The sequence below is a fragment of the Rhincodon typus genome, chromosome 19 (assembly GCF_021869965.1).
Source record: "Rhincodon typus isolate 14 chromosome 19, sRhiTyp1.1, whole genome shotgun sequence".
Taxonomy (NCBI): Eukaryota; Metazoa; Chordata; class Chondrichthyes; order Orectolobiformes; family Rhincodontidae; genus Rhincodon; species Rhincodon typus.
Genome location: NC_063350.1, coordinates 34,744,556 through 34,772,357, shown reverse-complemented (window position 1 = coordinate 34,772,357; position 27,802 = coordinate 34,744,556). Strand labels below are relative to the sequence as shown.

Sequence of the window (27,802 nt, the reverse complement as noted above, 5' to 3'; positions counted from 1 at the left end):
TAAAAATGGCAAATTGTAATGAATAATGAACAAAAAGAAGCTCTTTTCAGACTGTATGCTGAGCTCAGAATGTTTAACCTATCCATGACCTGATGTAGTTAGATGCACTTGAGCCATTGTATATACTGCTTGCTTAGAAATACCATGATAACTGGTTTCAATGCCTAGAATCATACTGATTTGGGTAGATTGAATAACCAATCATAAATTTTAAGAATCCTCTAAGGGATAGATGGACAGACATTCAACTAATGATAAAATACATGGCCCAGAACTCAGTGGAACACATGGGTAGTATCACTCCAAGGGCCTAATATAAAGAGTGAAAATGAGGAGGAATTGAAGTTCATGTGCCCTGAAGGCTGTTAATGGGACCTCGGGACATCAGGTCCAGACAGAAAAGGGGTCATAGCAGGCTCCATTAAGTGTAGAGGGGAGGGGGTCAGGTTGCTAAGAGAAGGTGACATCATTACCATGGGAGCAACTATTTGTCAGCTGGGATTCCCTTCATGGATAATGGAGTCCCAAAAGGAGTAACATTCCATGTATCTAAATGCCAGTGGAAGTGGCATTTTTTATTGATTAACTTATTTGAGTGTTTAAAGAAGCAGCTCCATGGTCAGTGGGTCCTGAAGTGAACACAAACTTTCTGGCCCAGAGGTAGAGATGCTACTGTTGTGACGCACACTGAAACTGAACAAAGTCATTTCACAGAAAGCCAGACAACTCCAGTGCTAAAGTATGTGGATCAACTTGCTGTGGCACAGAAAATGCATCAGGTATAATTCAACATTCACTGCTGAATATTTGTAGCAGTTGATGGGCCCATCTGTTCCTTAAGTAAATTCTATTTCAGCACATTATGCATATACTTGCCCAAGATGTTTGTGACAATAGGTTCAAAATATGTGTGTGTGATTTTCTTTTCATTTTGTGCAATGGATGCAGAGATTAATCTAAACAGTAGGTCTTTACTTTGTATTCCACTGGTCTTGGTGGGCTTTAAAAATCAACCTGCACACCCCTTCTCTCCTCCTCCTTCTCCCTCCACCAACTCCGCCCCCAAATCTCAAACCTCCCTTTCTTTTGTAGAATTGTGGAATGTGCTGTACCTACCAAATCTGTCCTGCAACTGCATTTGAGTCTGTACAATCAAATTTCTGCCAAATCAATAAAGCAGTGCCTTAACCAAAGTTATGAAGCCCTCGTGTGTGATTGATGCGTTATCCCTGCTCATCCCTCTTGATCTGCCTACGTTCATTTATGAAGTTGAGTCGACTGGCCTCTTCCAAAACTTCTGCTCTGTTTTCGAACTTAATGGACCCTCCACCAGGGCACTCCCTGGTTCTCCCTCCAAAAAGAGCCATGGAAGGGTTTCCATGTACCTTGAACATCTTCTACATGTTGGCTTACTCAGGACAACACTGGAAGGTCACCTAAGATGATGTGCTCGACTGTCTAGGATTGGGGCTTGAACCTGTGACCTGCTGCCGCAGAGATGGTATTCCATAGCTGATATCAAGATGTTGTTGCCAGTGTTTGAGGCACAGTGGAAGTTGTTGTGGTCCTGTGACCAGCATTTCTCTTGTTCGGCAACATCCATCAAAATAGATGGGGTGTCTGCTCACCCAGTCGTTGTTTATGGGCATTTGCTTCAGTGGAACTTTTGACAATTGTACCATCAGCAGAGTAACTGTTAAGTACTTTTGAAACATACTGGACAATACATTAGTGTAAGGTCTACCTCCAATACATAAAGTGTTTGTTAGGTTGAAAAAACAGCTGTCAGTTTTAAATGCTGTTTTAGATTGTTGTTAGGTATTGGGGCATTGTCTAAGGATAATCATAGATCATAGAAGCCTACAGTATGGAAACAGGCCCTTCGGCCCAACAAGTCCACACCGACCCTCAGAATATTCCACCCAGAACATCTCACCCAGACCCATCCCCTTAATTTACACATCCCTGAATACTATGGGCAATTTAGCATAACCAATCCACCTAGCCTGCACATTTATTAATTGCAAGATTGCAACTGACCAAGGGCTCAGGGATCTGTTTGCCTGACAGCTTCCAGTCTAATTAATCGAGTGCCTCCTGCTGAGGCCTAATGGCCTGTGACACCTTGGGGGTCCCAGCTGGGTGTAACATCTGCTGGCTGCTCTTTCGAATTCCAGAAGCAAGGTTGCAACTTTGACAGGGGGTTGCCCTGATACGCAGTTTATTATTGTCTGTTAAATTACCAAACAGAAATTGACTAAATGCAGATCAATCAGAATGTATCTTTAAAGTAAACGTTACCAGTGAGTCCAACATTGCTTCTGCAAGTTAGGGGTCTAATGGATACCAGGCCCAAGATCAAATTGGAGAAAGTGCAGAAAAGATTTATCAGAATGTTGCCAGGACTAGAAGGTTTGAGTTATAAGGAGAGGCTGGATAGACTGGGATTTTTTTCACTTGAGCGTAGGTGGTTGAGAGGTGACCTTATAGAGTTTCCTAAAATCACAAGGGTCATAGATAAAGTGAGTAGCCAAGGTCTTTTCCCAGGGTAGGGGAATTCAAAATTAAAGGGCATATTTTTAAGGTGAGAGGAGAAAGATTTAAAAGGGACTTGAGGGGCAACTTTTTCTCACAGAGTGTGGTTCAAATGTGTAATGAACGGCCAAAGGAAGTGGCAGATGCAGGTACAGTTACAACGCTTAAAAGACGTTTGGACAAGTACATAAATAGGAAAAGTTTAGAGCAATATGGGCCAAATACAGGCAAGTGGGACTGGTTTAGTTTAGGAAATTTTGTCGGCATGGTTGAGTTGGATCAAAGGGTCTTTTTCTGTGCTACGTGACTCCATAAGACCTCTTTTCATGAATTTGCATGTCGTTCTTGCACAGGGGCCATGCTGATCTTCAATATATTGTTCCAATTTTAGGAAGTGCGCTATCAAAGTGAACACAGGAGATGTCCTTTAATTGACCACTTAAGAGCATCATAGAATCCCTACAGTGTGGAAACAGGCCCTTTGGCCCAACAAGTCCACACCAACCCACTAAGCATCCCACCCAGACCCATCCCCCTACAACCCACCTAACCTACATGTCCCTGAACACTACAAGCAATTTAGCATGGCCAATCCACCTAGCCTGCACATCTTTGGACTGTGGGAGGAAATCAGAGCACCCAGAGGAAACCCACGCAGACACGGGAAGAATGTGCAAACTCCACACAGACAGTCACACAAGGGTGGAATCGAACCTGGGGCCCTGGCACTGTGAGGCAGCAATACTAACCACTGAGCCACTGTGCCACCCCAAGACACTCTATAGACACCAGGCAGGTTGCCAATCCAGCGCCTTTCTTATTACTGACAAAGTAGAAGGGCAGACATTAGGAACACCCATATGTCTCCCAATGTCACTTCGCAAACTTGTTCACCTCCAAGCTCATTGCTCATGGTCTTTGAAAATTCCAACCATCATTCCAGGAAAAGTATTTAGGATGCAAGACATCTAATCAAATCTTGTTATAAATATAATTTTGCTGACATGAGCAGTGCAATTTCCATTTTCTAGAAGAGAAACAGTCTTAAAAACTATGGAATAATGTATGCACCTTATGGGAACTCATAAAATGATTTTATTCTGTTTTCATTCAGTTTGTCACATTTTCAGTCAGATTTTTAAGATTTTGACAATTTTCTACTGCTCATGTATTAAATTTTGCAGCCATGTATACTTCAACATCTGGCTACTTGATTTATTACTGATTCCTTATTTTTGGTACCAAAATTACTTCCAAGATCAAGTTATTTTATTGGTTTGGTTTGACTTTTAATTTGTAGTGTCCTGCCAATATATTGAAAGTCAGATCCATCTCCACCTCCATCTGAGTTTAGACAATATATTCAGGCTAAGTGGTCCATAAAACATTAGATATTTTCTAATCAAACTGTTCAGATATTCTCTGTCACACCTCAGGAGTAGGTACCACTTCGACCCAGATGTAGGTGCACTATCACAGTGCCACAAGAGCCCTTTGATTGTGGAAATTAAGTACTTTCTAATCAACCTGCTCAGAAATGTTATTATACACATCTAGAGCAGATGAATGGTCCATCCTTGACTCCTCCAGAAGTCCCAAGTATCACAGAAACCAGTCTTCTGCCAATTTGATTCACTCCACATGATATCAAGAAACAGTTGGAGGCACTGGATATTGCAAAGGCAATGGGCCCTGGCACCATTCAGCAATAGTACTGAAGACTTGTGCTCCAGAACTTGCCACTCTCCTAGCCAAGCTGTTCTAGTACAGTTACAACACTGGCATCTAAGTTGCCTAGGTATGTCTTATACATTAAAAGGCAGGACAAATCCAACACAGTCAACTACAGCCCCATAAGTTTATTGTCGATAATCAGTGAAAATGATGGAAGTGTCATCAACAGTGCTATCAAGCAGCATCTGCTCATCAAAAGGATAAAACAGAGTTAACGTTTTGGGTCCAGTGACCCTTCCTCAGAACTTCCTCAGTTCTGAGGAAGGGTCACCAGACCCGAAATGTTAACTCTGTTTCCTCCTTCACAGATGCTGCCAAACCTGCTGAGCTTTTCCAGCAACTTTGTTTTTGTTCCTGATTTATGGCATCCACAGTTCTTTTGGTTTTTATCTGCTCATCAAAAGCCTGCTGACTGACACCTAGTTTGGATTCTGCCAGGTCCATTCAGCTCCTGACTTCATTGCAGATTTTCAAACATGGACAAAAGAGCTGAATTCCAGTGAGAATGACATCAGTGACAACAAGACCACATTTGGTTGAGTGTGGCATCAAGGAGACCTAGCAAAACTGAAGTCAATGGAAATCAAGGGGAATAATCTCTAACTGTTGGAGTCATATCTCGCACACAGGAAGATGACTGTTGTTGCTGAAGGTCAGTCATCTCAGCTCCAGGATATCTCTACAGGAGTTTCTCAGGGTAGTACTAGGCCCAATCATCTCTAGCTGCTTCATCAATGACCTTCCCTCCATGATAAGTTCAGAAGTGGGGATGTTCACCAATGATTTCAGAATGTTCAGCACCATCTGAGACTCCTCAGATACTGAAGCAGTCGACGTCCAAATGCAATAGGATGAGTAACAAGTAACATTCATGCCACATAAATGCAATGCAATGGCCATCTCCAACAGGAGACAATCTAATCACCGCCCCTTGACACTCAGTACCATCACTAAATCCCCACTACCAGCACTCTGGGGGTTACCATTGACCAGCACCTGTGCTGGAGGCATACAAAAATACAGTGGCTTCAACAGTAGGTTAGAAGCTAGGAATACTGCAGCGAATAACTCACCTCATGAGTCCCCAAAGCCTGTCCAACATCTACAAGACACAAGTCAGGAGTGTGATGGGATAATGCCCACTTGCTTGGATCAGTGCAGCTCCAACAACACTCAAGAAGCTTGGCACCATCCAGAACAAAGCAGTCCACTTGATTGGCACCACATCCATCAATCTTCAGTCACTCCACCAGTGGCACTCAGTTAGTAGCAATGTGTACTTTCTACAAGTTGCACTTCAGAAATTCACCAAAAATCTTCAGATAGCATCTTACAAAACCACAACCATTACCACCTAGAAGGACAAGAGTAACAGACACATAGGAACCCACAACCTGTAAGTTCCCCTCCAAGCCACTCACCATCTTCACTTGGAAATATATTGCCAGTCCTTCACTGTCGCTGTTTTAATATCCTAGAACTCCATTCCTAATGGTATTGTGGGTCTACGTACAGCACGAGAACTGCTGTGCTTCAAGAGGACAGTTCACCAGCACCTTTTTAAGGGTAACAAAGATGAGGAATAAATGCTGGCCCAGCCAGTGATGCCCATGCCCCATGAGTGACCTAAAAAAAAAAGGTGGGATTTGAATTCAGACCTGTTGGTTCAGAGGCAGGGACATTACCATTGCACCACAGGAGCACCACCCCCCACCCCCTCCCCCCAGTCTCTGTTTGGGTATTTCTAATCAATCTCTTGAGACATGTTAACCACTTCTGTTTGCACACCACTGCTTCATTCAAAACAGTGATTTGAATTAATTCTGTTGAAAGTAGATCTATTCCCTTTGTGTCAATGAAAGCCATTAACTCCTTTGGGAATCAAGAAAGCAATTTTTAAAAGATAAAACAGGAAATACTAATAAAGATTACATTTCTTTTAGTTTAATCCAAGAAGGCCGTGAATTAATACAAATGAACTATAATGTTTAAAATTGAAATGGCATATTCTTTTCAGTAATTTAATCTAATAATAGTGTAAGCCCAGTTAGTGATATTAAAAAGAACTTGCTCCTAACTACGTATGATGCCATGGGATTCTCTATTCAATAGGTAGATGGTTAGGGTGGGGGAGGAGGAGGTGGGATACAGATATACAGCATGTACACTGCTAGCCTTATTATTACCCTATTTAGAAATAAAAGCTTGCATGTAAAAATCTGTACCATGGACACAGCAAGCAGCAGTTCATGTTACATAATTATGGAAATTTAAATTTATTATGCAAAATCAAAGCTCAAGAGAATTATGCCTCTGTAAAATCAAAGTTGTAAATCATTGGCTATTAGTGATTCTGAGAAGTAACCATGTACATATTACTACTACCTCCTGACTTAACCCTTTACTTCATCAGCAGCGTAAAGATATTAGTACCATAATGGCTCCATTTTATTATCTAACCTGCTGTAGTATTTCAACTTCACATTTGCTGTCAATTATGTAGAATAATCATATCTTCACCTTGTTATCTTTCAATTATTTTATGTGCAATTCTTACTCCTCTGCTAAGGGCTCTTTCTCTTTCCCTCCACTTTGAACATGTTACAACGTAACTCTGTGAACATTACATCCTACAGTAGGACTTCAACACAGGTACTCAAGGTTAAAGGTATGGACATTACTGCTTCCCCACAAAACCCTGTACTGGCACTTTTCCTAGAATAAATTTCCAGTGACAATTAGCTTATTGGCCTAAGGGGCACTGGGTAGCTCAGTTGGTAATACATCAGACTTTTGGGATTAGAATAGTTCTGTGTTTGCTTTTAACTGGTTTGGACGTGATGGGCCAAAGAGCCTTTTTCTGTGCTGTAGATCTCTGTGAGTTATGGTATCTCACCCATGGTAGCCTTCACTTATGCATCACTTATAGTGAGCATTGATAGGCTATTTCACTGGTGGAGTTTAATACAAAGCCCAATCCTATCTTGACCATATCACGTGTGCAGAAAGTGCCATTTTTAAAAGTAGTTTCTGAGTAAGCACGTGACACTGAGACCCCGCAAAAATTTACTGGTATCATTGACTTCACTCATAAGCATTCATAAACATGGAATTAAGGTAATTACTTGTAAACCTGATTTCTCAGAAGAGCATGTTTGCTTCATTTTGTCTGTCAAGAACATCTGTTTACAGATTTTGTTTTGTAATCTATTATTTATTCCAGTAATAGTCATAATTAAATAAACTTTGAACTTAATATGCACTGCACAAAGCCAATAACATATCACTAGAGTTTTCTTACAGCACTAGTTCATCTACTACATATTTATCACACCTGAAATTCTGTAGCCATAGCAACATCACACCTCTCCAGTACTTTAGGAGCTGCAAGGCTGACAATTAGCATCTATATGAAATGTCCTCAAGCAAAATATATGTGGTGATATGTTTTCTTTGATATTTCCTATTTATAACTGCATTTCTAGAAAATGTAAATATGATGTAAGACTCAACTTTATTAAGTACCCAGTGTTTATTCAGTAAAATAATCTGAACAGGATAGAAACCCACTGAGATGTTCTCAGTGCCCAGAGAAGACCTCAAAAATAGAAAGGCATAAGCCCACGTGCTTGACCTTAATCTTCCTTCAGAACAGATGCAGGTAACTACACTGAAAGAAGGGTTATGTTGTTTACATGAGAGCTTTCCTAAAAAGCTCAAAGTCAGAAACAGCTTGGCTCATGGAGGTGCCATTCTGTACCCTGGGGATCTACTCACACAGTAACAGACACCTTAGCTTTGCAAAGCTATCATCTCTTCAGCAGTTCAAACAAAAGCAATTTCAGAAATATTTTAAACGTGTTCTTGAAATACACAATTGGTAATGAATGATGTCACCAATCACATCATGTTTCCAAATCTAACTAATTACTTTACAAAACAACGATCAAACACTGTCTAGAGATTCACAAGTGATGCCAGGACCATTTTCCCTCCAAACACATGCAATTCAAGTCCAGATGTCACTGATGCAACACTTGCTTACACTTCCTTTAGAAGACAAGATATATGTGCACTGAAACTGCAAATGGTAATAATTAAGATGAGGATTTTTGACAAGCAACACAGAGAAAAACAGAAAATATTGTCCTATTACTGTTTGCAGAGGTTGGAAAAATGCAATTTTTTACTTTTTTGTTAAATTATCAGGTACCCACCCTTTCTTACCAATAGAAATTAGCAGAAGTAAAATAATCACACCATAAAATCTTTGGACAGCCAAACAAATGTTTCACATTATTATAAGTTAATAAAAAGTGCTGAAGGCAAGTTGTTTAATATTCATTTTGGAGGAAATGTTGAGATAGTGGTAATGTCATTGGATTTGAAATTCAGAGGCCCAGACTGATGCTCCAAGATTCATGGGTTTGAATCTCACTGTTACAGATGGTGACATTTGAATTCAATTAACATGTCTGGAATTAAAAGCAGGTCTGCCGGTGACCAATAAAATTGCAAAATCTCATTTGGTTTATTAGTGTCCTATTGGGAAGGGAATTCTTACATGCATAACTGGTCTGGCCTGCATATGATTCTAGACCTACATTGTTAACTATTAAATGCCCTCTGAAATAGCCTTGCAATCACTTAGTCAAGTCAAATCACTATGCAGGCTAAGAAAAGGAATTAAATCAGATGATCCACCAGTACAAGCCAAGGCATAAGGAAACAACAATGGCAAACTAGCAAACAAAAACAGGCAGTGCCGGAGAAAAACAGCACATCTGGCAGCATCTGTAGATCTTGTCTGTCCACAGACGCTGCCACACCCACTATGTTTCCCCAGCACCTTCTGTTTGTGTTTCAGATTTCCAGCATCCACAGTTCTTTGTATTTATTTTACTAGCAATCTAAGCCCTGTCAATCCTATAAAGTCCTGCTTGTATCCTAAAGTGCTAGCAACTGGGGTCTTGCTTGAAAATTGGGAGTGCTATATCATCAACAACAACCTGGCATTGACTTTCTCACCAAATCTTACATTACAGAAAATGTCCCAAATAGTACTTTCACTGTGTCTGTTCTACCAGCTGGACAGAACCATCAGAGGTGGCAGGACAATAGTCTACAGTAAGGATGGTATTGTCCTTGGAGTCCTCTTTTGCCTTTGGGACCATGAATTCTCATGGCAGTAGATCAATCATGGTGAAAGAAATCTCCTGCTGATTGATACATTGTGACCCAACACACCCTTTCAGTGTTGGTTGATGAATCAATACTTTCCATTTCAAGCATCACTTGGAAGATGTATACTTGGGAAGTAGGGTGCAGTGGGGAAGGTCATAGAATTAACTTTGGGTAGTAAACTTCAACATCTACCACTGAGAGTGGCTGAGGGCTGACTGGGCTAGTCCAGTACTGAAGGACATAGTCAATAAAGTAGATCTTGCACAGGCAATGAGAGAACAAACAAAAACACGTCTGACCTTGTGTTTAAAAAACTATCTTTTACTGATGCATCTATCCATGACAGGACTAGAAAAAGTGACCATTTTGAAGATGAAGTCTCAGCTCCATGATTTGGAACACCTCAATTCAGATTTGGAGGAACTCACACACAACATATACTTCCTCACCAAACTTGCTATGAATTAACTGAAGAACTCTAGTCAAGTGGGTGAAAAAAAAGTTTATTTTAGCAAATATAAGGTTCCCCTCACTGATAACCCATCTTTCCTCCCTTTTAACCATGATGTGGAGGTGCCGGTGTTGGATTGGCGTGGACAAGGTCAAAAATCACAACACCAGGTTATATCCAACAGGTTTATTTGAAGACACAAACTTTCGTTCCTTCTTCAGGTGTCAGTGAGAGAGCTGGCATCAGAGACAGAATTTAGAAGCAAAAGATCAAAAGGTCATAGAACTTATGTGAATGTGTTAAACAAATCCAAGATAGCTATTAAATCTTTAATCAGTTAGAAAGGATTAACATGCAAATTCAAGAATTCCTTTCAAGTCACTTCCCTGAGATAACTAAAGGTTTTATTAGTTCCCACAGTACACCAGAGTGACATCCCAGGTCAGACAATGCATTTTAGGTGTGAGGCCTTGTTTAGAATCTGGCTATATATCAACTAGAAGTCAGGCTCGTTCTTTTCCCAAAGTAGAAATTTATAAAATACCACATTGACTGTCTACAAATTGTGTGCTTTTTGAACAAAATAGAATGCATCTGCAAATGCAAATTCACCCCATAGATTTGTGTGTGTGTGTGTGTGTGTGTGTCTGTGTGTCTGTGTGTGTGTGTGTGTTTTTGTGAGAGATTATGTGTGTACGTATGCACGTGTGACAGTGTATGGTGTGGTGGGGTCACCTGTAGTGTCATCCTGATTAAGGCTGTCCTTATGGGTACTGAACTTGGCTATCAGCCTCTGCTCAGTGACTTTGAGTTGTTGTGTATCCTGAAATCCACCTTGGAGGACGTTTATCCAAAGATCCGAGGCCGCTGAAGTGATCCCCCACTGGAGGGAACATCCCTGTCTGGCGATTATTGCACGGTGTCCATTCATCCGTTGTCATAACGTCTGCATGGTTTCACCAATGTACTATGCATCAGGGCATCCTTGCCTGCAGCGTATGAGATAGACAATATTGGCTGAGTCACATAAGTATCTGCCATGCCCATGGTGGGTGGTATTCCCACGTGTGATGGTAGTGTCCATGTCGATGCTCTGACGTGTCTTTTAACCATCACAGAAAGCTTCCTTTAGTCCATTTCCCACCCACCTGTTGCTCAACACTCATATTTCCCTGATATAACAAGGTGTAGAGCTGGATGAACACAGCAGGCCAAGCAGCATCAGAGGAGCAGGAAAGCTGACGTTTCGGGTCGAGACCCTTCTTCAGAAAATTTCCTGTCTACACTCTATACTGTCTACACTCTATACTGTCTACACTCATATTTCCCTGTTCTGAGGAAAGATTACAGACCTGAAGTGTTTACTTTGTTTCCCTCTTCACAGATGCTGCACAACCTGCTGAATATTTCCAGCATTTTTTGTTTTTATTTCTGATTTCCAAGATCCATGGTTACATTGCTTTTACAGATTAACCCATGACTTTAAAAATGGCAATTTCGTCCCAGAGTTTTGGCTCTAAGACATTTCACTTTCTGTTGTTAGGCTGACTAGCCTGGATTTACCTGTTTTATCCTGACCTGTTCAGTTATCAATGTTGAATTCACAGTGGATATTGATACCCATTTTTTTACATTAGTAAATGAACGCTTAAGCAAGAATGCTTAACAACAAACATTTCAGAGGCATTGCTTTATGAAATTTATGTTATTGTGTGGTTTTGCATTATTCCACCCCAGCCAAGGATTTTTCTTTGTATTGTTAAAGAGAGCTTATTCCATGAGCTGTTCCTATTTCTGTGATAGCTTGACGTTTACCATATTGCTTTTTTGATTACAGGTTATGAACCTTTAGTTGCAATGCTCTTATTATAATTTCTTAACTGTGGACTGGCAAAAAGTTCCACTCATGTTCTACAACTTATAAACAATTGCTTGGCATCTCCATTAATGATAATTTTATTTTTCACATTTTACATTTTTTGTCTCCTAAAAATGTTTCTTCCTGGTTGTCTGTAGGCTGTTAATGGGAGGTGTTATATTGTTATATTATTCATTTAAAAAGAACTAATTATTAAGAAAATATACTTCTGGGGTTCAACATATCACTGCTGTACCACAGTCATATGTATTCTATCAGTCTAACAGCCCACCATCCACATGGAATGCAGCAAGAAATACAGTCAATGAAGCTCAAGCATTTTAAAAAGTGTGCTAATGTCTAACTTACGAGAACCAGAGACAAAATATTAAGACTGTGAAGAAGTGAGATTTGGACCAAGGGGAAAAGTCTAGTAAGTAATGCATGACATTGTCAGGATAAGAAAAGGCCATTTGTAATTAACTAAACACAAAATGAGTTCTGATTCCTACCTACAAATGTGCTTTTACTGTCTAGGCTAAACTTGCTAAATTCTTCTTCTGTATCTGTATCAAATTCTCTGATGAATGTAGAGGTGTGCCTGTTTGGTAATAGTTGAAAATGAGAGAAAAACAATCCCATCCATATGGTGCCCAAGGGCTGCTTCTCTTGATATTTGAGAGGGCCTGCAACTGGGAATGTACACTCTGGCCTGAAATATTTAAGTCTGGGTCCTATGTTAATTGTAGATCCCATGGGAACTTTAAAGTATCACTCCATGGATTTTCTACTAGGTAGTTGCTGATGAAGGCAATTTATGCTGTGTAGCTTTGCCATATATTAAACCTCAATATCTAGATCACTTTTATCAAAGGCCAATAAGTCTCTTAGATAACTTTAGGTTTTAATGTGCTTTTAGAGATCTCTCTTTTTCATTTTTGTTTTCATTCTATAACTTACTTGACTGGTCTTGCATTTACTTAATTCTGTTTGTTTAAGTTTACGTTTACAATTGAAATCACAATAACCCACGGTGGTCATTCCCATCCCTCATGTCATAATTTCCAGATTATCATTCTCATGTATTTTAGATCTTATCTATTTCATAGCTTGCTGAATCTTGGCCATGCCATCTTCAGAAAAGGAGCATTATTGCAGCACATTAATGGTTCCTGTTTTTGTCTCTACTTCTGTTTTGATTGAACAAAATATCTTTTTAGTTGTCAGTTTTTCTGGCCATGTGAAGTCAGTATACTCTGCTTAATATTCCACTGAGAAATATCTCATTGTCTCTTACATGATTTTGAAAATTTTGAATCATTCTCTGGAGCCAACTGAGTTTAATGATTGAACAGTTTCAAAGTAGCTTCATGTGATTTGCGTATTTGTAATTTTTTTTCAAGCTCATAAAATTCAAATATCTTCCAGTCAAAACAGCATGGAGACTTTTTTCAAGTATGCTTTCGATTATAGATCTCAATGTATACGCTTTATGTTGATCTTGTTGCAGAGTTTCAAATGAATACATTCTTAGTGATATCAGTGTAGTTTAGTACTGGTGCTTAAAAGGAGATTGCCTTGACCTCATGAAACACTTTGATGGCAACAGTTCCAGGTAAAGCAACTTCTCTCACAAAGAGTAACAATTAACTCTGAAACTTGGAGCAAATTGAAGTGGATAATTAGTCATTCCAAGAATTCTCTAGATACCTTTGTTGTTGATGGAAGGAAACATTTTGAACCCTGCTTCAACTATAGCAGGATTTGGGTTTAGTGAGTCTTTAGGGAATAGTTGACCCATATATTTCAGTTCTGGTTCCTTGAAAGTCTTTTTTCTCCTTGATTACTCTGATATCTTTTTGTTGCCATTTCTTTCTCAAATCTTTTTGTTTTTTGATCATGATTGCAATCATCTGTCTCACATACTCAAAAGTCACCCGACAAAATGATGAATCATTCCAGATTTTCCATTGCCTCATGAAACCTTCTGTGAACTTTCTCAGCAATTGGAACAAAGCCAAAAGAAATTCACAACCATCACAATGTTACACATGGAGCTGAAAAGGTCACCGGAATCTCATCTTCTTTCCATAAGATAAAATGTACCAAAATTCGCTCTTTGCATTAACATAGGTGGATAAATTTTCTTTCATTATTTTGGGCATTAGTCATTATCTGTGGTGTGAATTACCTAATGAATGGATTGTACTTCATTTATCAAATAATGGTAAGTCTGTTGTTGATTAAAAATCATGCAGCAACCTTGAATGAGGAGCTGTTAAATTGTCAAAACACAAAGCTTTGATGTCCAAGTTGTGCTGCTTCACAAAAGTAACATTTCCCTGCCTAACCACTGGAAAGTATTCAATTTCATGCAGTTGAAAGGTGAGTAGGCACTAAAAAGTGATAAGACAGCAAAATATTGCAAATGCTGGAAATTTGAAATAAAAACAGAAAATGGTGAAAATGCCCAACAGATCTGACTGCAAACCTGCTGAGCAGAGTGAATGGTCCAGGTCAATGACTTTTCATCAGAACTGGTACATGTTAAAAATATGACATGGTTAAAGAAGTCTAAAGACAATAAAAAGGGCAAGAGAGATAATAGAACACAAAAGAAAGTTTGTGATAGGATGGAAGGAATGTTTATATGACAAAATGGATAACAACAGGAAATGTTGGAAATACTCAGCAGGCCTGGCAGTATCTTTGGAGATGGAAACCAGAAGGCTTTCTTTTTTCAGAACTGTGACTTTTGATCAGCACTGAAAAATGTTAGAAACACAATATGTTTTGAGCAAGTGGCTGGGGATGGGGTGGGTGGGAGTTAGGGGAAAGTCAGAAAAATGAAAGAAACAGAGAACAGTGGTCAGATAGCCAGCAAGACATATTAAATGACAAAAGACTTAAATCGTACAAAACGTGGTAATTGCAATAAGATCAGGTGAGTAAACAACAATAGGCAAAATTAACAGCTATAGTGTTGCCAGTTTTTTGTCACCAGTCTCTGTCATTCCATTTATGTTTGCCTTATCAAAATCTAGAATTTTAGATCTGGCTTTCAAAATGACAGAGATACTTTCCATAAATTTCACAAAGTTCAGCCTTGCTCCAATCATGTCTAATCTGCACATATCATATTTACATAGCTGAGTCACCAAATTTGGACATGAGTACGGACAGCAACTTTTGATATGAACAGCTGTCTCCATGAAGCACATTCGTGTGGCATTTAATCTTCCCCTGTTCCTTATTCATTATTATATTTCAAAAAATCTAGAACCAATTGTACTTGTCAATCAGACTATAAAATGGCAGGGCAGTATACTTTGATAATGTATGGTTGTGAAATCATTCATGCAGTAACAATGCAGTAATGGAAGCCCTCAGGCTTATGTCAACAGACACAATGTAATAGAAGGCATTGATCTTTCTAGAGCAGCATAATTATTTGCAAATGTTTCATGCAGGAATTTGAAATGCCTTGACAGATTGACAGTTCCCTTTGGTTTTTGTTTAGACAGTTCCTCTCGACCGTATTGACGTATCTTCTTGACAATTTTAACAATTCAGGTTTATAATTGCTTTGACGTATGACAATTCCAAAGAACTTGACAGTTAATCTGTTTGTGCTCTTCCTATGCTCACTTTATTAATCCCAAAGAACATCTCACATCACCCAACTGCACATGATCTGTCCCGTATGGCACCTGATCCTCTTTCAAAATAGTACCTTTCTTACCTTCCCCAAAGCTATCCAGGGTCTAAATCTAAAATAATACTTTAGCTTTTCAAAGGAGTACACTGTCCAACAAAAGTCATATGCAAAGTTTCAGGTTAGTTTTCTTGAGTTCTACTCCGCACAGTTCACATTTTGAACTTCTGGGCTACCAATATTTATGTTAGAAAAGTCAACTGATGATCTTACTTGCCAATTCTTTCATGAAGAATCATATCCACTCCTGTCCTCTCAAGTGGGAAGTGCTATGCCTGGGGTGGGATTTGCAAGCTCTGGACTTATCCAATATTTTTACTATAACGAAGAGTGCCTCTGTCACAAGAAAAATCCAGGCCTAAAATTTATGACCTGAACCCGCACCTCAGCATTCTATTTTCAATTCTGTAATAATAGATTATTGATTGAGCCTTGCACCATTTCCCCAATTAGCCATTTGAAGTGTCTTTTGCCACCATTATTTATCATTTGCATTAGGAGCTTAGTCCCTGCCCAACTCGGGTAAAGGCAATCCCAGCTTCCTTCAGTTTCCCATAGAACTAGTAGTCATAATTTAAAAATAAGAGGCCATTCATTTAAGACAGAGATGAGGAAATATTTCTTTTTCTCTCAGAGGATTGTGAATCCTTGGAATTTCCTTCCTCAAAAGGCAGTGATTGGGGAATTTTTAAATATTTTAAGGCAGAGGTAGATAAATTCTTGATTACCAAGGGGAAGAAAAATTATCAGGGATATGTAGAAATGTAGAGTTCAGGTTAAAATCAGAGCAGCCATGATTTTATTAAATGGTACAGCAGGCTTGAAGGGCTGAGTGGCATACTCTTGTGCCTTGTTGACATGTTTGTTTGCTCCTATCTCAATACTGGTGCAATTAATTGATGAAATGGAATCCTTCCTTCTCACAGCAATCCTTTACCATATATTCACCTCTATCTTTTGCCATTTGTCAATTTGTAACTGGTTCAGCCAGTGATTCTAAAATGATCAGCTTTGTTATCCTGCTTTTATTTTATCTCCTAATATCTGACACTGCCTTTGCAGAACTTCCAGATAATTCTTTTTATATTACATTCCATTTCCTCTGTGACAACCTAGCCAACTTCTCTGTCACCAGCAACACTGTCTCCCATCCCCGCTGCATATTTCTGGATAAAGACAGGAGATGCAGCATCTGTCCTTTTACCCCCTTCCTTCTCAGCTGTGAAGTGAGTGGGAACATATGTTTCAGTACAAATGATTGTGAGGTCATCTATTTTGGATCTCAAATTAAGAGATCAGAGTTTTCCTTTTACGTCTGACTTTCAAAATGACAGAGATCCTTTCCATAAATTTCACACAAAGTTCAGGCCTGCTCCAATCATGTCAAATCTACACATTATATTTACTTAGCTGATTCACCAAATTTGGACATGAGTACAGACAGCAACTTTTAATATGGACAGCTGTCTCTGTTAAATACATTCATGCAACACTTGTTCTTGCCCTATTCCTTATTCATTGTTATATTTCAAAGAATCTATAACTAATTGTACTTCTCTTCATTACTCTTTTTGGCACCAACATGGATTTTGAAAAGTTGCACTGCATTGTTCACTGCCATCTTAATCCTTAAACTGTTTTTTTTGCCCCTTCATTCTCATGGCTGAAGGAAGTATATAGCTAGATACTTTGTTTACTGTGGTTGCAGAGGCTTAGTTTGACTTACTGGGTCACTCTCAACTCACTTTCAGTGACTTAGTGGCCATTGTCCTTTGAGTTGAAGATTGCAGAGGCAAGTCCAATTGTTGACTGATGCTATTAGATGTCCTGTTGGCCCATTTTGTTTGGGGTTTTATTAAGGAGCTGTATAGTAATGCACAAGTACCCATCAACATTCAAAAAAAAACACAGATCTCAACAATATGTTCCAAATAGAACAATGATCAAATAACCAACACATTAATGTGCTTTTTCAGAAGCTCTTTTACAGAACATAATCTGGATGCGCAACTCTCTAGGTGTGACATTGGAACCAATATGAAAGTAGGCAGTGCCTGTAAATAGATGATCCCATGCACAATATCTTAATATTTAACCATTACAGTTTGTTTTTGCAAGTTTTGTTGAAAAGCAACAGTGAATGATTAGAGCAGACTTTTAATCAGTAAAAGAAGCAAGGTTGATGGGGAACAGGCAAGAAAATGAGGTTGAAAATTATCAGATCAGCCGTGATCTCATTGAATGGTGGAGTAGACTTGATGGGCTGAATGGTTTAATTTTGTTCCAACATCTATGATCTTATAGAATCCAAAGTTCCTTTGCCAATTGGATCATCAACATCCTTTAATATTCATTATCAAGTAGAACATTAATTCTAATACCACTTGCTGGTTAAAGTATGTATTGCTTATTATCCACAAGTACCTTGGCATGCAGAAGTAGATGTTCTGTTTCAGCAGAAAATTGCCTTTTAAGAACATGCACCTTCACAATATGTATTCCTAGTGGAAATGGAATTGCTTTCCTTGTAATTTGTGAATGTATTATTTTTGTACAGATCCATCACCTTCAAGCAATAGGTATGTGTCTAAATCACCAACGATTTCATCTGCTGCATACAACTGTTGTTTTGATTAATTAAATTTAGACAGTTAGTTGAGAAATGATTCTGTTCAGTATGACCAAGGAGGCCAGGCTTTCCTTTTCTCTCAAGAAATTTTCAATTGTGTATGCATTCTGAGGAGATTTCAAAGACTTAGACTTAGGTCTGGATTTTCACTCCTGGGTTGGGATCGCAGGGTTGGAATATTCCCTGCTTCCAAAACCTGAATGGGGAGAATTTGGCCTATAAATTGGGATATTTATTCTGAAGAAGTGGGTCTCCTTCTGAGTTGGGCAGGATGATTCAGATCAAATATGTTGAATTTTTCTTAAAAAAGTGATACCAATGCACAACAAGAACCCTTTTACAATACTAACCAGAGTTGAGTCTTCTTAGCTTCCGAGACTGGACAAGATGGGTTGTTTTCAGACTAATATGGTCATGGGCCCAGTTTTCCCTTTAGATATTTTCTAATCAAACTGTTCAGAAATATTATTACCCACCTCTGGAATAGTTGGACTTGAATCTGGACCTCCTGATTCAGAGATAGGGCCACGACCAAAGCACCACAAGAGCCCTTTTGTTTCTCTTTTATCCTTCCTAAATGTTGCACTTTTTTCAAGATGCTTATTGCTTTCAGTGCTTTTTCCTGTCAATTGATGAGATTCACTTATGTTGATAGAAGCTTTCAATGTCAATTTAGATTTGTGTAAAAGTCTCTTTTTTTTGCATCATTTAGCCTGTATTCCAACAACTATTCTGTTTCTGATTAAACATTGCCGCTTAGCTCCATAGATACAAGTTGTAACTTGTGTGCAGATGCCAATTTCATGTAATTCTGTTATTTTATAAGATTATTGAAGACTATGGTTAAAAAACAAAACATTTGTAGGTTTAATTTGTTTCTCTATCATAGCCTCTTTCACCTCACTAAGAATAAAAATCAATCACAAATAGCATTTTGTTGGAAATCACTCAGAATTGCGGATAGTTTTTTTTTCTATGTTCTGACATTAAATGTTGCTTGCTTTCACCTGTGTAATTTTTGTACCTCTTTGACAATTTCTATTCAGTTTATGTTTGTTATTAAAGGTTGACCGTGACAAACAATTTCAAACTTGAAGATGTTTACTGTTCACAAATGTTAACTGACTCTAGGATGCTGTTAAGCATACACATAATCGATAAGCTAAGATAGAACAACAGCTTGCTTTTTATTTGTGCTTTTAAAACAGTAAAACATATGAAAGCACTTTGCAGGAGCATGTTAAAACAAAATTTGAGTTCAAACCACACAAGGAGATACTGATGCAGATGACCAAGACTGTGGTCAAAGGGGTAGGTGAGAGGATTGTCCTAAAGAACGAAAGAGAGGTAGCGAATTGGGGAGATTTAGGAAAAGAATCCTAGAGATTAGGCCCTAGGCAACTGAAATCACTCCTGCCGGTAGTAGAAATTCCATGACGTCATGGAATTGGAGGAAGTTACAAATGCAAATAGTGTGGAGGGGTTTGAGAGCAAACATTATCATTTTAATATCAAGATGAATTATCGCCAGAAGGGAAGTTAACAAAGGCTAATTATAATAGTGGCAATGGATGAAAGTGGGACTTAGTAAGCAGCAGAGACTTAGATGAGCTCAAGTTTACTGAGGGAAGGAGGTGAAAAACAAATGAACAGTATATAGGAATTGTCAAGTCTAAAGATAGCAAAGGCATAGACGACACTTTCAGCAGTATGTGAACTAATGCAAGAATACAATTTGGCGACATTCCATTTAAATGTGCTTAAGTAGAAGCTGCCTCAACAAGTTTAAAATGCTGTCCCAAGTGAGAGAAGGGAAGCATTTAAAGACTAATTAAGTTGAATCAATAATGCACATGTGCCAGTTATGAACACATTAACAAAAAGTCAGGGTTAGATAACTTGGAGCAAATCAAATGCTCAGGATAAAAATTTGCTTTTGCAGGTAACACAGAACAGTCAGCATTGTTTTGGCCGCCTGTTCTAAACTCCAGCAGGTGTTGAGCTCCATTGAAGTAAACAGATGGTTAATGTGATACCAGTTATGTTGTGAGCAGTTCTCATAATGACTTTCTATTTTTTATTCTCTTAGTTGGTATTTTACGAGAATTGAATTGGGAACAGAGAAGGAATGAAATTAAAGGAGGCTATGATAATTGAACTAAATTCTAAAGGAAACAAGGCCTGAATTATGCAAAATACCAGCCATTCAACATTCAAAATGACTTATCTTTTCAAATAAACTTCCAGTGGTTAGCTGAAAGTAGATATGTTGTTCATGTGTGGTGTGTAACTCTAATGCATTGGTTTCAACATTATATTTCTGCTGTTCTATAAGTGACTGTCCTCAATGATTAGAATTATGGCAACAAAATCAAGTGCCTGTTTTCTTTTTAGAAAAAGCCTGATTACTTTCATATGTTTGTTATTTAAGTAGCAATTTAATAAGGTTAAAAATGCAATTGCAGCCTTCCATTGGCTAACAATTGACAGCTTTTTTTAAAAAAATACAACACAGAATTTTGAAAATGAATAGATAAGTAATTGAACATAATTACTGCACAGAGAGAGAGATTTCATAATTCCTTTTTTATTATTTGAAAGCTCAGAGACTGAAGGTTCCAATTAATAATGTGAAAATCACATATAGCCCACACATATAATTGGCTATGATACTGCATAAACGCTGCATCACTATTCAACACAATAAGAATTTGTAAACAAGGGAAATCGGCCTTAAGCCCTCAAACCTGCACAGCCTTTCAGTATGGTGATGGCTGATCGTTCACTTTCCCATTCATGAAGTCATTCTTTGAATATACATAATGAGTTGATTTTACTTTCCTGCTGCTGATGTTTTGTTTATAGTTTATTCAACTTCTAACAACACAATTGTATTGAAATCTGCAGGGTTTGGTTATACAGTTGAGCAATGTTATCTTATTAGGTATTCTTGGTTAAATGTTAAGAGCTACTGGTGGATTTATTTCAGCAAAGAGTATTTAGAAAATCATTAAGAAGACTATTAATTTTGTTTTATTTACAGTTTTATGAGCTGTAGGATTTAAGTGGTTTGAAGAGATTTTTAAATGGCTATATTTTTGTTTTGATAGGTTTATGTGAACTTAAGAAAGGTGAGATTTTCTTTCAAATAGTTCTGGACAAATATATATTTGGAAGGTTTATAAGCTTCAAATAGAAGCAATTTTATTCAAATGGAAGTTCAATGGATAATAAATGTATGTTATGTGCATTTGAAATATTTCCCAGCGTTCTTAGAGAGCTCAACAGTTCAGCCCACAGTGGATTATTTGTGATTGGCTATGGAAGATGCATTACAGGCATTGAGGAGGCAAGAATGTTATGAGGACTATGAAAGTGGAATGGAGAGGCCGCATTCTCCAACTCCAGTTCCTCCTAGAGAAAGTAATACTTGCATGTGACTCATTGAGAACTCAGGAAAGTGACATTAGAAAATGGTCTGATACATAATTCTCAAGTCTTTCATGAAAACCCAATGATAGAGCATCTTTTCTGGGGTATTTCCAAAGGTTCACAAACTTTTTACCGACAAAATTTTTTGTCACCTAAATCGTAAATGGCTAACCCTTTATTTTGTATTTGTGACCATTAGTTTTTCAAGTGGCATAATATAAAGTCGTTCCCATCAGTTGCAATGGTAGAAGATGGATCCCTAACATATTTAATACCTTTGCTCCAAGTGAGTTTGTGCCTGGAAAGATTGCAAACAGCCTTTCCACCTTACTACTAATTGAAGTGATATACTTGCATCGGAAATAGCTTAGTGAAGGTTCACTAGAGTGATTCCTGGAATGAAGGAGGTATCTTCTAAGGAAAGGTTGAGTGATTTGGGCTCTACTCATTGGATTTCAAAGAATAAGAGACAAATTGAAGCATATAATATTCTGAGGGGTTTTGACAGGTTACTTGCTGGGCAGATATTTCCTTTTGTGTGAGAATCTAGAACAAGGGGCACCATTTAAGAATAAAGAGTGCCCTATTATAAGGCAAAGATGAGGAGGAATTACTTATTTTACAGAGTACTTAGTTTTTGACATTTTCTTCCCCAAAGGCCAGCAGAGACTGGGTCCTTGACTGTATTAGACAGATTTATGATTGACAAGAGAGTCAAGAGTATTAGGGATTGGCAGGGAAGTCAACATAAAGCAATAAACAGATCAACCATGATCTAACTGAATGATGGAGGAGGCTAAATGAGCTAAAGGACCTATCAAAGCTTCTATTTCTTATGATTTCATGAAGACTTGCTATCTCTAACATATTATTGTCACTTTTCCCAGAATATCCTGTAATATACTTTTATTCATTATGCATGCCTCTTTGCATAATACTAAATCCAGAGTCAACTGTTCCCTAATTGATTTTTGGCATACAAATGAGGGATCCCATCTTAAAAAATGTTGATATTTCATCCACATACAGCAAATTTGATTTGCTCTGTCTATTTAAAGATTAAAGTCCTCGTGATTATTGCATTAACGAATCTGAATTTTGCTCTAATTTGCTGATTCGGCCTCTACTCAATAATATAACCACCGTTAAGGAGCCTATAAAAATCTCCAATTATTGTTTTTTTGCTCATTGCTGTTTCCAAGCTCCACCCAAATTGATTCTACTTTTCTAATCAACCTGCTCAGAGATGTTATTACACACCTCTGTGTCTGTGACACCCAGGTCTCCTGGACACCCAATATTTTTTCAGGTAAGATGTTTCGTCTCTCCTATCTTTTTCCTATTGTTATTATTGTTTCAATCTCCTTGACAGTGAGTTCCAAGTTATTTAAAGTTGTTGACAAGGAAGTTTCCTCACACCTGTCTGCCTAAAGCCTTAAATCCATGTTAGCAAGCCTTTGTGCCACCATAGATTTTGTCACAATGCATGGGGAGTAATTGGTGCCATTTCAAGAGTTTAATTTAAATGATCTATCTCATTGAAAGGGTATGCATTGCACTAATGGTATCCTATGAATTTAATATGCTCATAAATAGATCCTTTTTTATGTCAAACATTTAAAAAATCATTTGAACAAGAAGACACAGCTACAGAGTACCACGTCATTAGTTCTCCTGTTTGAGATTATTTACAACTATATGAAAGGGTGTGAAAACACTCAAATATGTACCAAGCTAATTTGGAATTTTCACAAACAGAAAACTTGATTTGAGGTTTGTTAATTTTGCAACATAGAAATAGGTTTAAAAGATTCACTCTGAAAATTCTGTTGTGGCAAAGAACGGGCTTGCAGATTTTGTTTTTGATAGATGAAAGGAAATATTCCTAAATAGGCCATTCAAAATAAGAATGCAGCTGTAAAACTGGGCCAGTATTTATCAGTGCCAATAACTTTGCAGACTCAGTAATTTCAAAGATTAAGTTGTGTGGGGAAAATATATCCCTTAAGGAAAATCAAAGTTAACCCACTGCGGACTTAAAGACCTTTACATTTTTAAAATTGTAGATTTTTATGTATATGTAAAAAGGAAATTTATCTGTTTGACAAATTGCAGAGAAGATTTATGAGAATAGTGGGATGAGAAATTTTGATTATGTAGGAAGACTAGATAAATTGGACATATTCTTCCAGTAGAGCAAGCTAAGAGAAGATTTGATGAAGGTGTTAAATGTTATGAGTGGTTTTGATTGTGCAAATAGTGGCAATGAGTCTGTAACCAGAGGATACAAATAAAATTACCGGAAAATTAGAGGCAACATCAGGTTTACAAACAAGCTTACTCAGCAAGTAGTTATGATCTTGAATGCACTATACGAAAGATAATGGAACGAGATTCAAAAATAACTCTCAAAAGGGAATTGGATAAATACTTGAAAGAGGAATATTGACACATCTCTGGAAAAGAGTAGAGGAGTGTTAGGCAGCTGTTTCAAACAACTAACAGAGGCCAAATGAGTCAAGCGGCCTCCTTTTATGATGAATCATTTAAGGTTTCCATGATTTCAAAGTTTGAGAGCTATATTTTCATGATTCTTTGCCTTCAAAATGAATAAATGGAATGTCATGAAACATTCCCTAACTCCCAAAATAAAATCTCCTGACAAGGAGAGGCTCTGCACTTGGAGCACCTGCTCAGAAAATTTTGCTTCCATTGGTATGAGCATCACATTTTTACATGGACTTGCCTGCTTTCTTCCATTTAAAGTTCTAAGTGGAGACAAAATTACACCCTCATGCAGCCAGATCTTAAGTGCATTTAAAGACAGAGGAGGTTTTGTATGCAGTTTGCCGCCTTGACTATTTTGTAATTTGTTATTTTGAAGAGACAGTAGAGGTTCCTACTTCATGTTATAATCAAATTACACATGTGTGTCATTTAGCGGATGAACGTATTGCTTACCCGGGCAAGGAACTTCAATAATGCCCCACGGAAACCTTTCAATCGCCATCCACCTTTTTACAATTTGGCTAGGTCCTTGTTGATGAAATATTTGGGTTTTGCAGAGCAGTCTTCTGGGTCCAGATTAGGAACTTCTTGCAACATTGGTTGAAGCTGGCCCTTCATTCTAGGTGCCTCTAAGTTGAATAAAAATATTTATTCTAGGTCTCAATTTCATTACTCAATATGGTAAATTTGCAAACAGCAGACTGTTGTGGATTGGGTCTTATATCCAACAGAGCCCTAATTAGTTAATTCCTTCAGTTGTGGAAACCCTTGCATGGCTATATTTTCTATGGTGGTGAGTAGCTTGTTCAGGTGGTTATGACGAACTACATATCTGCACTTATCTATATTCCAGATTATAAATTCATATTGGATATTCACAAATTTTGCAGGTCTTAAATTACTGCATCAAATGTTGATGTTGAATGTGAACCTGGTCTGAGTACATGAGGTCAACAGCTGTAAAAGTCTGCAATATTACTCTATGGACTGTTGATTGGAACTGCATACTTCACTCTCTCATGATTCTTCCTGTAACTTATTAACTTAACTAGGTGTAGGAGTGAACAGTGCAGGTGCTGTAAAGTTCTTGATTCAAGGTAGACAATGAGCTCTATCACATATGTCTCCTTGGCAATTTTTAAAGAATTGAGAAAAGAATCTACTTTATTGTGTCATCAATAAGTGAATCTTTAAACTGTGTGTGTGTGTGTGAGCGCATGTGTACGTGTGTGTGTGTGCGTGTGTGTATAAAACTAACCAAGTCTCAATGGAAACAACAAAAAGTAAGCAAAATATGGTATCAACCATGATTACGGTATGGATTTGTGGGTAGTAGAAGACATTGGCATCATACTCTCATATGCCTACCACTGGCTTGAAGCAGACCTCTAAAATAATTTATTTTCTTAAGATATCGAAGCTCTTCAATTATGTGGAATTTTCTTAAAATTTGCATTGAAAGAGGATATGGGAGACGATATCCAATGCCTAAATATTTAGCCAGTTTGTTTTAAAAGTAACTCAATCTTAGTGTATGAATATTGCTGGCAATGCAAGTACTTATTACTTTTCACTGAATTACTCTTAAGAAGGTGGTGGTAAGTCAATTTTTTGAACTCATGTATATGTGGTGTGGGTATAACCACAATTTTGGTTAGAAAATAAGTTCCAGATTTAACCCAGTGACAGTGAGGTAATAGTGATATAGTTCCAAGTCAGAATGGTCAATCATTTGAAAAGGAGCTCCCATATGGCTGTACCACTTGTCCTGCCTGGTAATAGAGGTCACTGGTTTGGATGTTGAAATACCTGCACAGAGGCTAGTATCCCGTCACTGATTCACCCTTTACTTACTTATGCACAGAACACTGGCTGTGGCCAGCCAGCTCAAAGTTGAGATTATCCCTGTTTATCCCTGTTTATATTGGTTGGCCAGGGCTTCCTGATTGGCTTGGATTAAAAACACCAATCAAGGACCTCGTAGTCAACAGGGTCACTGTGGTGTTCCAACCACTACATCCATGTCACACTGCACCACCGTCCCCCACCACCACCCCAACCCTCCACCAAGTCTGGGGATGTAGGCCTGGTCTTTCCCTTGTAGTTTTTCCTATGATGTATGATGTTTTCACCCCAGGTCCAGTTCCCCTGATTCAGACTCTGACATTGACAGCATGCATCGGACTGTAGCCCTCCTCTTGCATCCAGAGCGCCTCAGGAGACTTTCCTCCTCTTCTTCCAGCGATAATGTATTTGAAGCTGTATCCATCTCATACTCTGAAGTTTCCTCGACAGTGGACAGAGGGAAGAACCTACGATTTCCAACAGGCCTTCTGGCTATTCTGAGGGGCCAGGTATGTTTTGCTCCAGCCCTGTTTACGGTGTAACAGCTTTCAGGTGATCCATGTGTTTGTTCAGGTCACCTACCTGAACTTTGTAAGTCGTGGGATGTGGCATCTCGTCCACCTCACCTTGTATTCATATAGGGTCATTTCCAAAGTTCCGGGACCAAACTGGGTCTGGCAAATGAAATTGTCTCTCTCACTTAGATGAGGCATATGGCTGACATTGGCATTCCTGCTGCTATTTCACCTTCCCCCAACCACCCAGGTCTGGAGTATCAGGTTTAACACGGTGCAGAGTTTTCTCCCCATCAGCAACTCTACTGGAGCTATCCCTATTGTTAACTGCGAGATGGTCTTATAATCAAACAGGAACCATGACAGTTTGATGTCAAGTGACACTGTAGGCTGCTTCTTTGAGCTTGCCTTCAACATTTGGACTGCTCTTTCCGCCAGACCATTGGCAATTGGATAGTATGGAACTGTCCTTATGTACCAAATACCATTCAACTTCAGGAAATACTCAATTTCTTTGCTGGGAAACGATGTCCCATAGTCCATGAACTTTATACACATTCAACCACTTTCAATGGGCATCCACACTTGGCTTCCTGGATGGTTTTCTAACCTGTAATTGTACGCACTGGAAATAAGGGCCCAAAGCTGAATTCCACCTGAAGCTATGGGCGGCACCACCTTGTCTCCCTTGACTAGCCCAAGCAGAGGTTTGTGATCTGTTATTATGGAAAATTCCCATCCGTAAAGGTACTGGTGGAATGTCCTCACACCAAGATGACCGCCAAACCTTCCTTCTCTATCTGGGTATATTTGCATTCAGTATCAACCAAAGTCCGGGAAGCATATGCAATCAGGTATTCCTCTCTGTTGGGCCATCAGTGAGCCAACATTAGCCCAATACCATGTGGGGAGGCATCACAAAGCAGCACTATCTCTCACTTCAGATCATATTGGACCAATACCTTACGTGAAGATAGCTGCTTTTTCACTTCCCTAAAGGCTACTTCTTGCTATGTGACCATTTCCAAGGCTGACTCTTTTTCAGTAGCAGGTGTAATGGTGCCATGATGGAGGCCAGGTTACGTGCAAATTTTCCGTAATAATTCACTAACCCTAGGAAAGACCTAAGGTCCAGTATGGACATGGGAGGTGATTGCCCACACTTTATCTTCCAACATGTGTAACCCAGTCTTGTTGACTCTGTAACCCAGGTAGGTCAATTTGGACACCTGGAACACACATTTTTCCCTTCTAAGGCATATACCGCCTTGGGGAAGCATTTAAGTACAAACTCCAAATTCTCCAAATGCTCTTTGGTGTTCCCTGTTATCACACATCATCCAGATAAACGGCATCCTAGGATAGCCCTTATAAAATGCTCTCCATGGTCCACTGG

The 27,802-nt window shown here is 38.6% G+C and overlaps 1 non-coding gene across 1 annotated transcript; it reads right to left on the bottom strand.

The window, feature by feature from the left end:
• Positions 1 to 2,846: 2,846 nt before the first annotated feature.
• LOC125485533 lies at positions 2,847 to 2,950 on the bottom strand. The gene has a single exon (XR_007264245.1). It is a non-coding gene; the product is annotated as a U6 spliceosomal RNA (small nuclear RNA).
• Between the last annotated feature and the right edge of the window lie 24,852 nt (positions 2,951 to 27,802).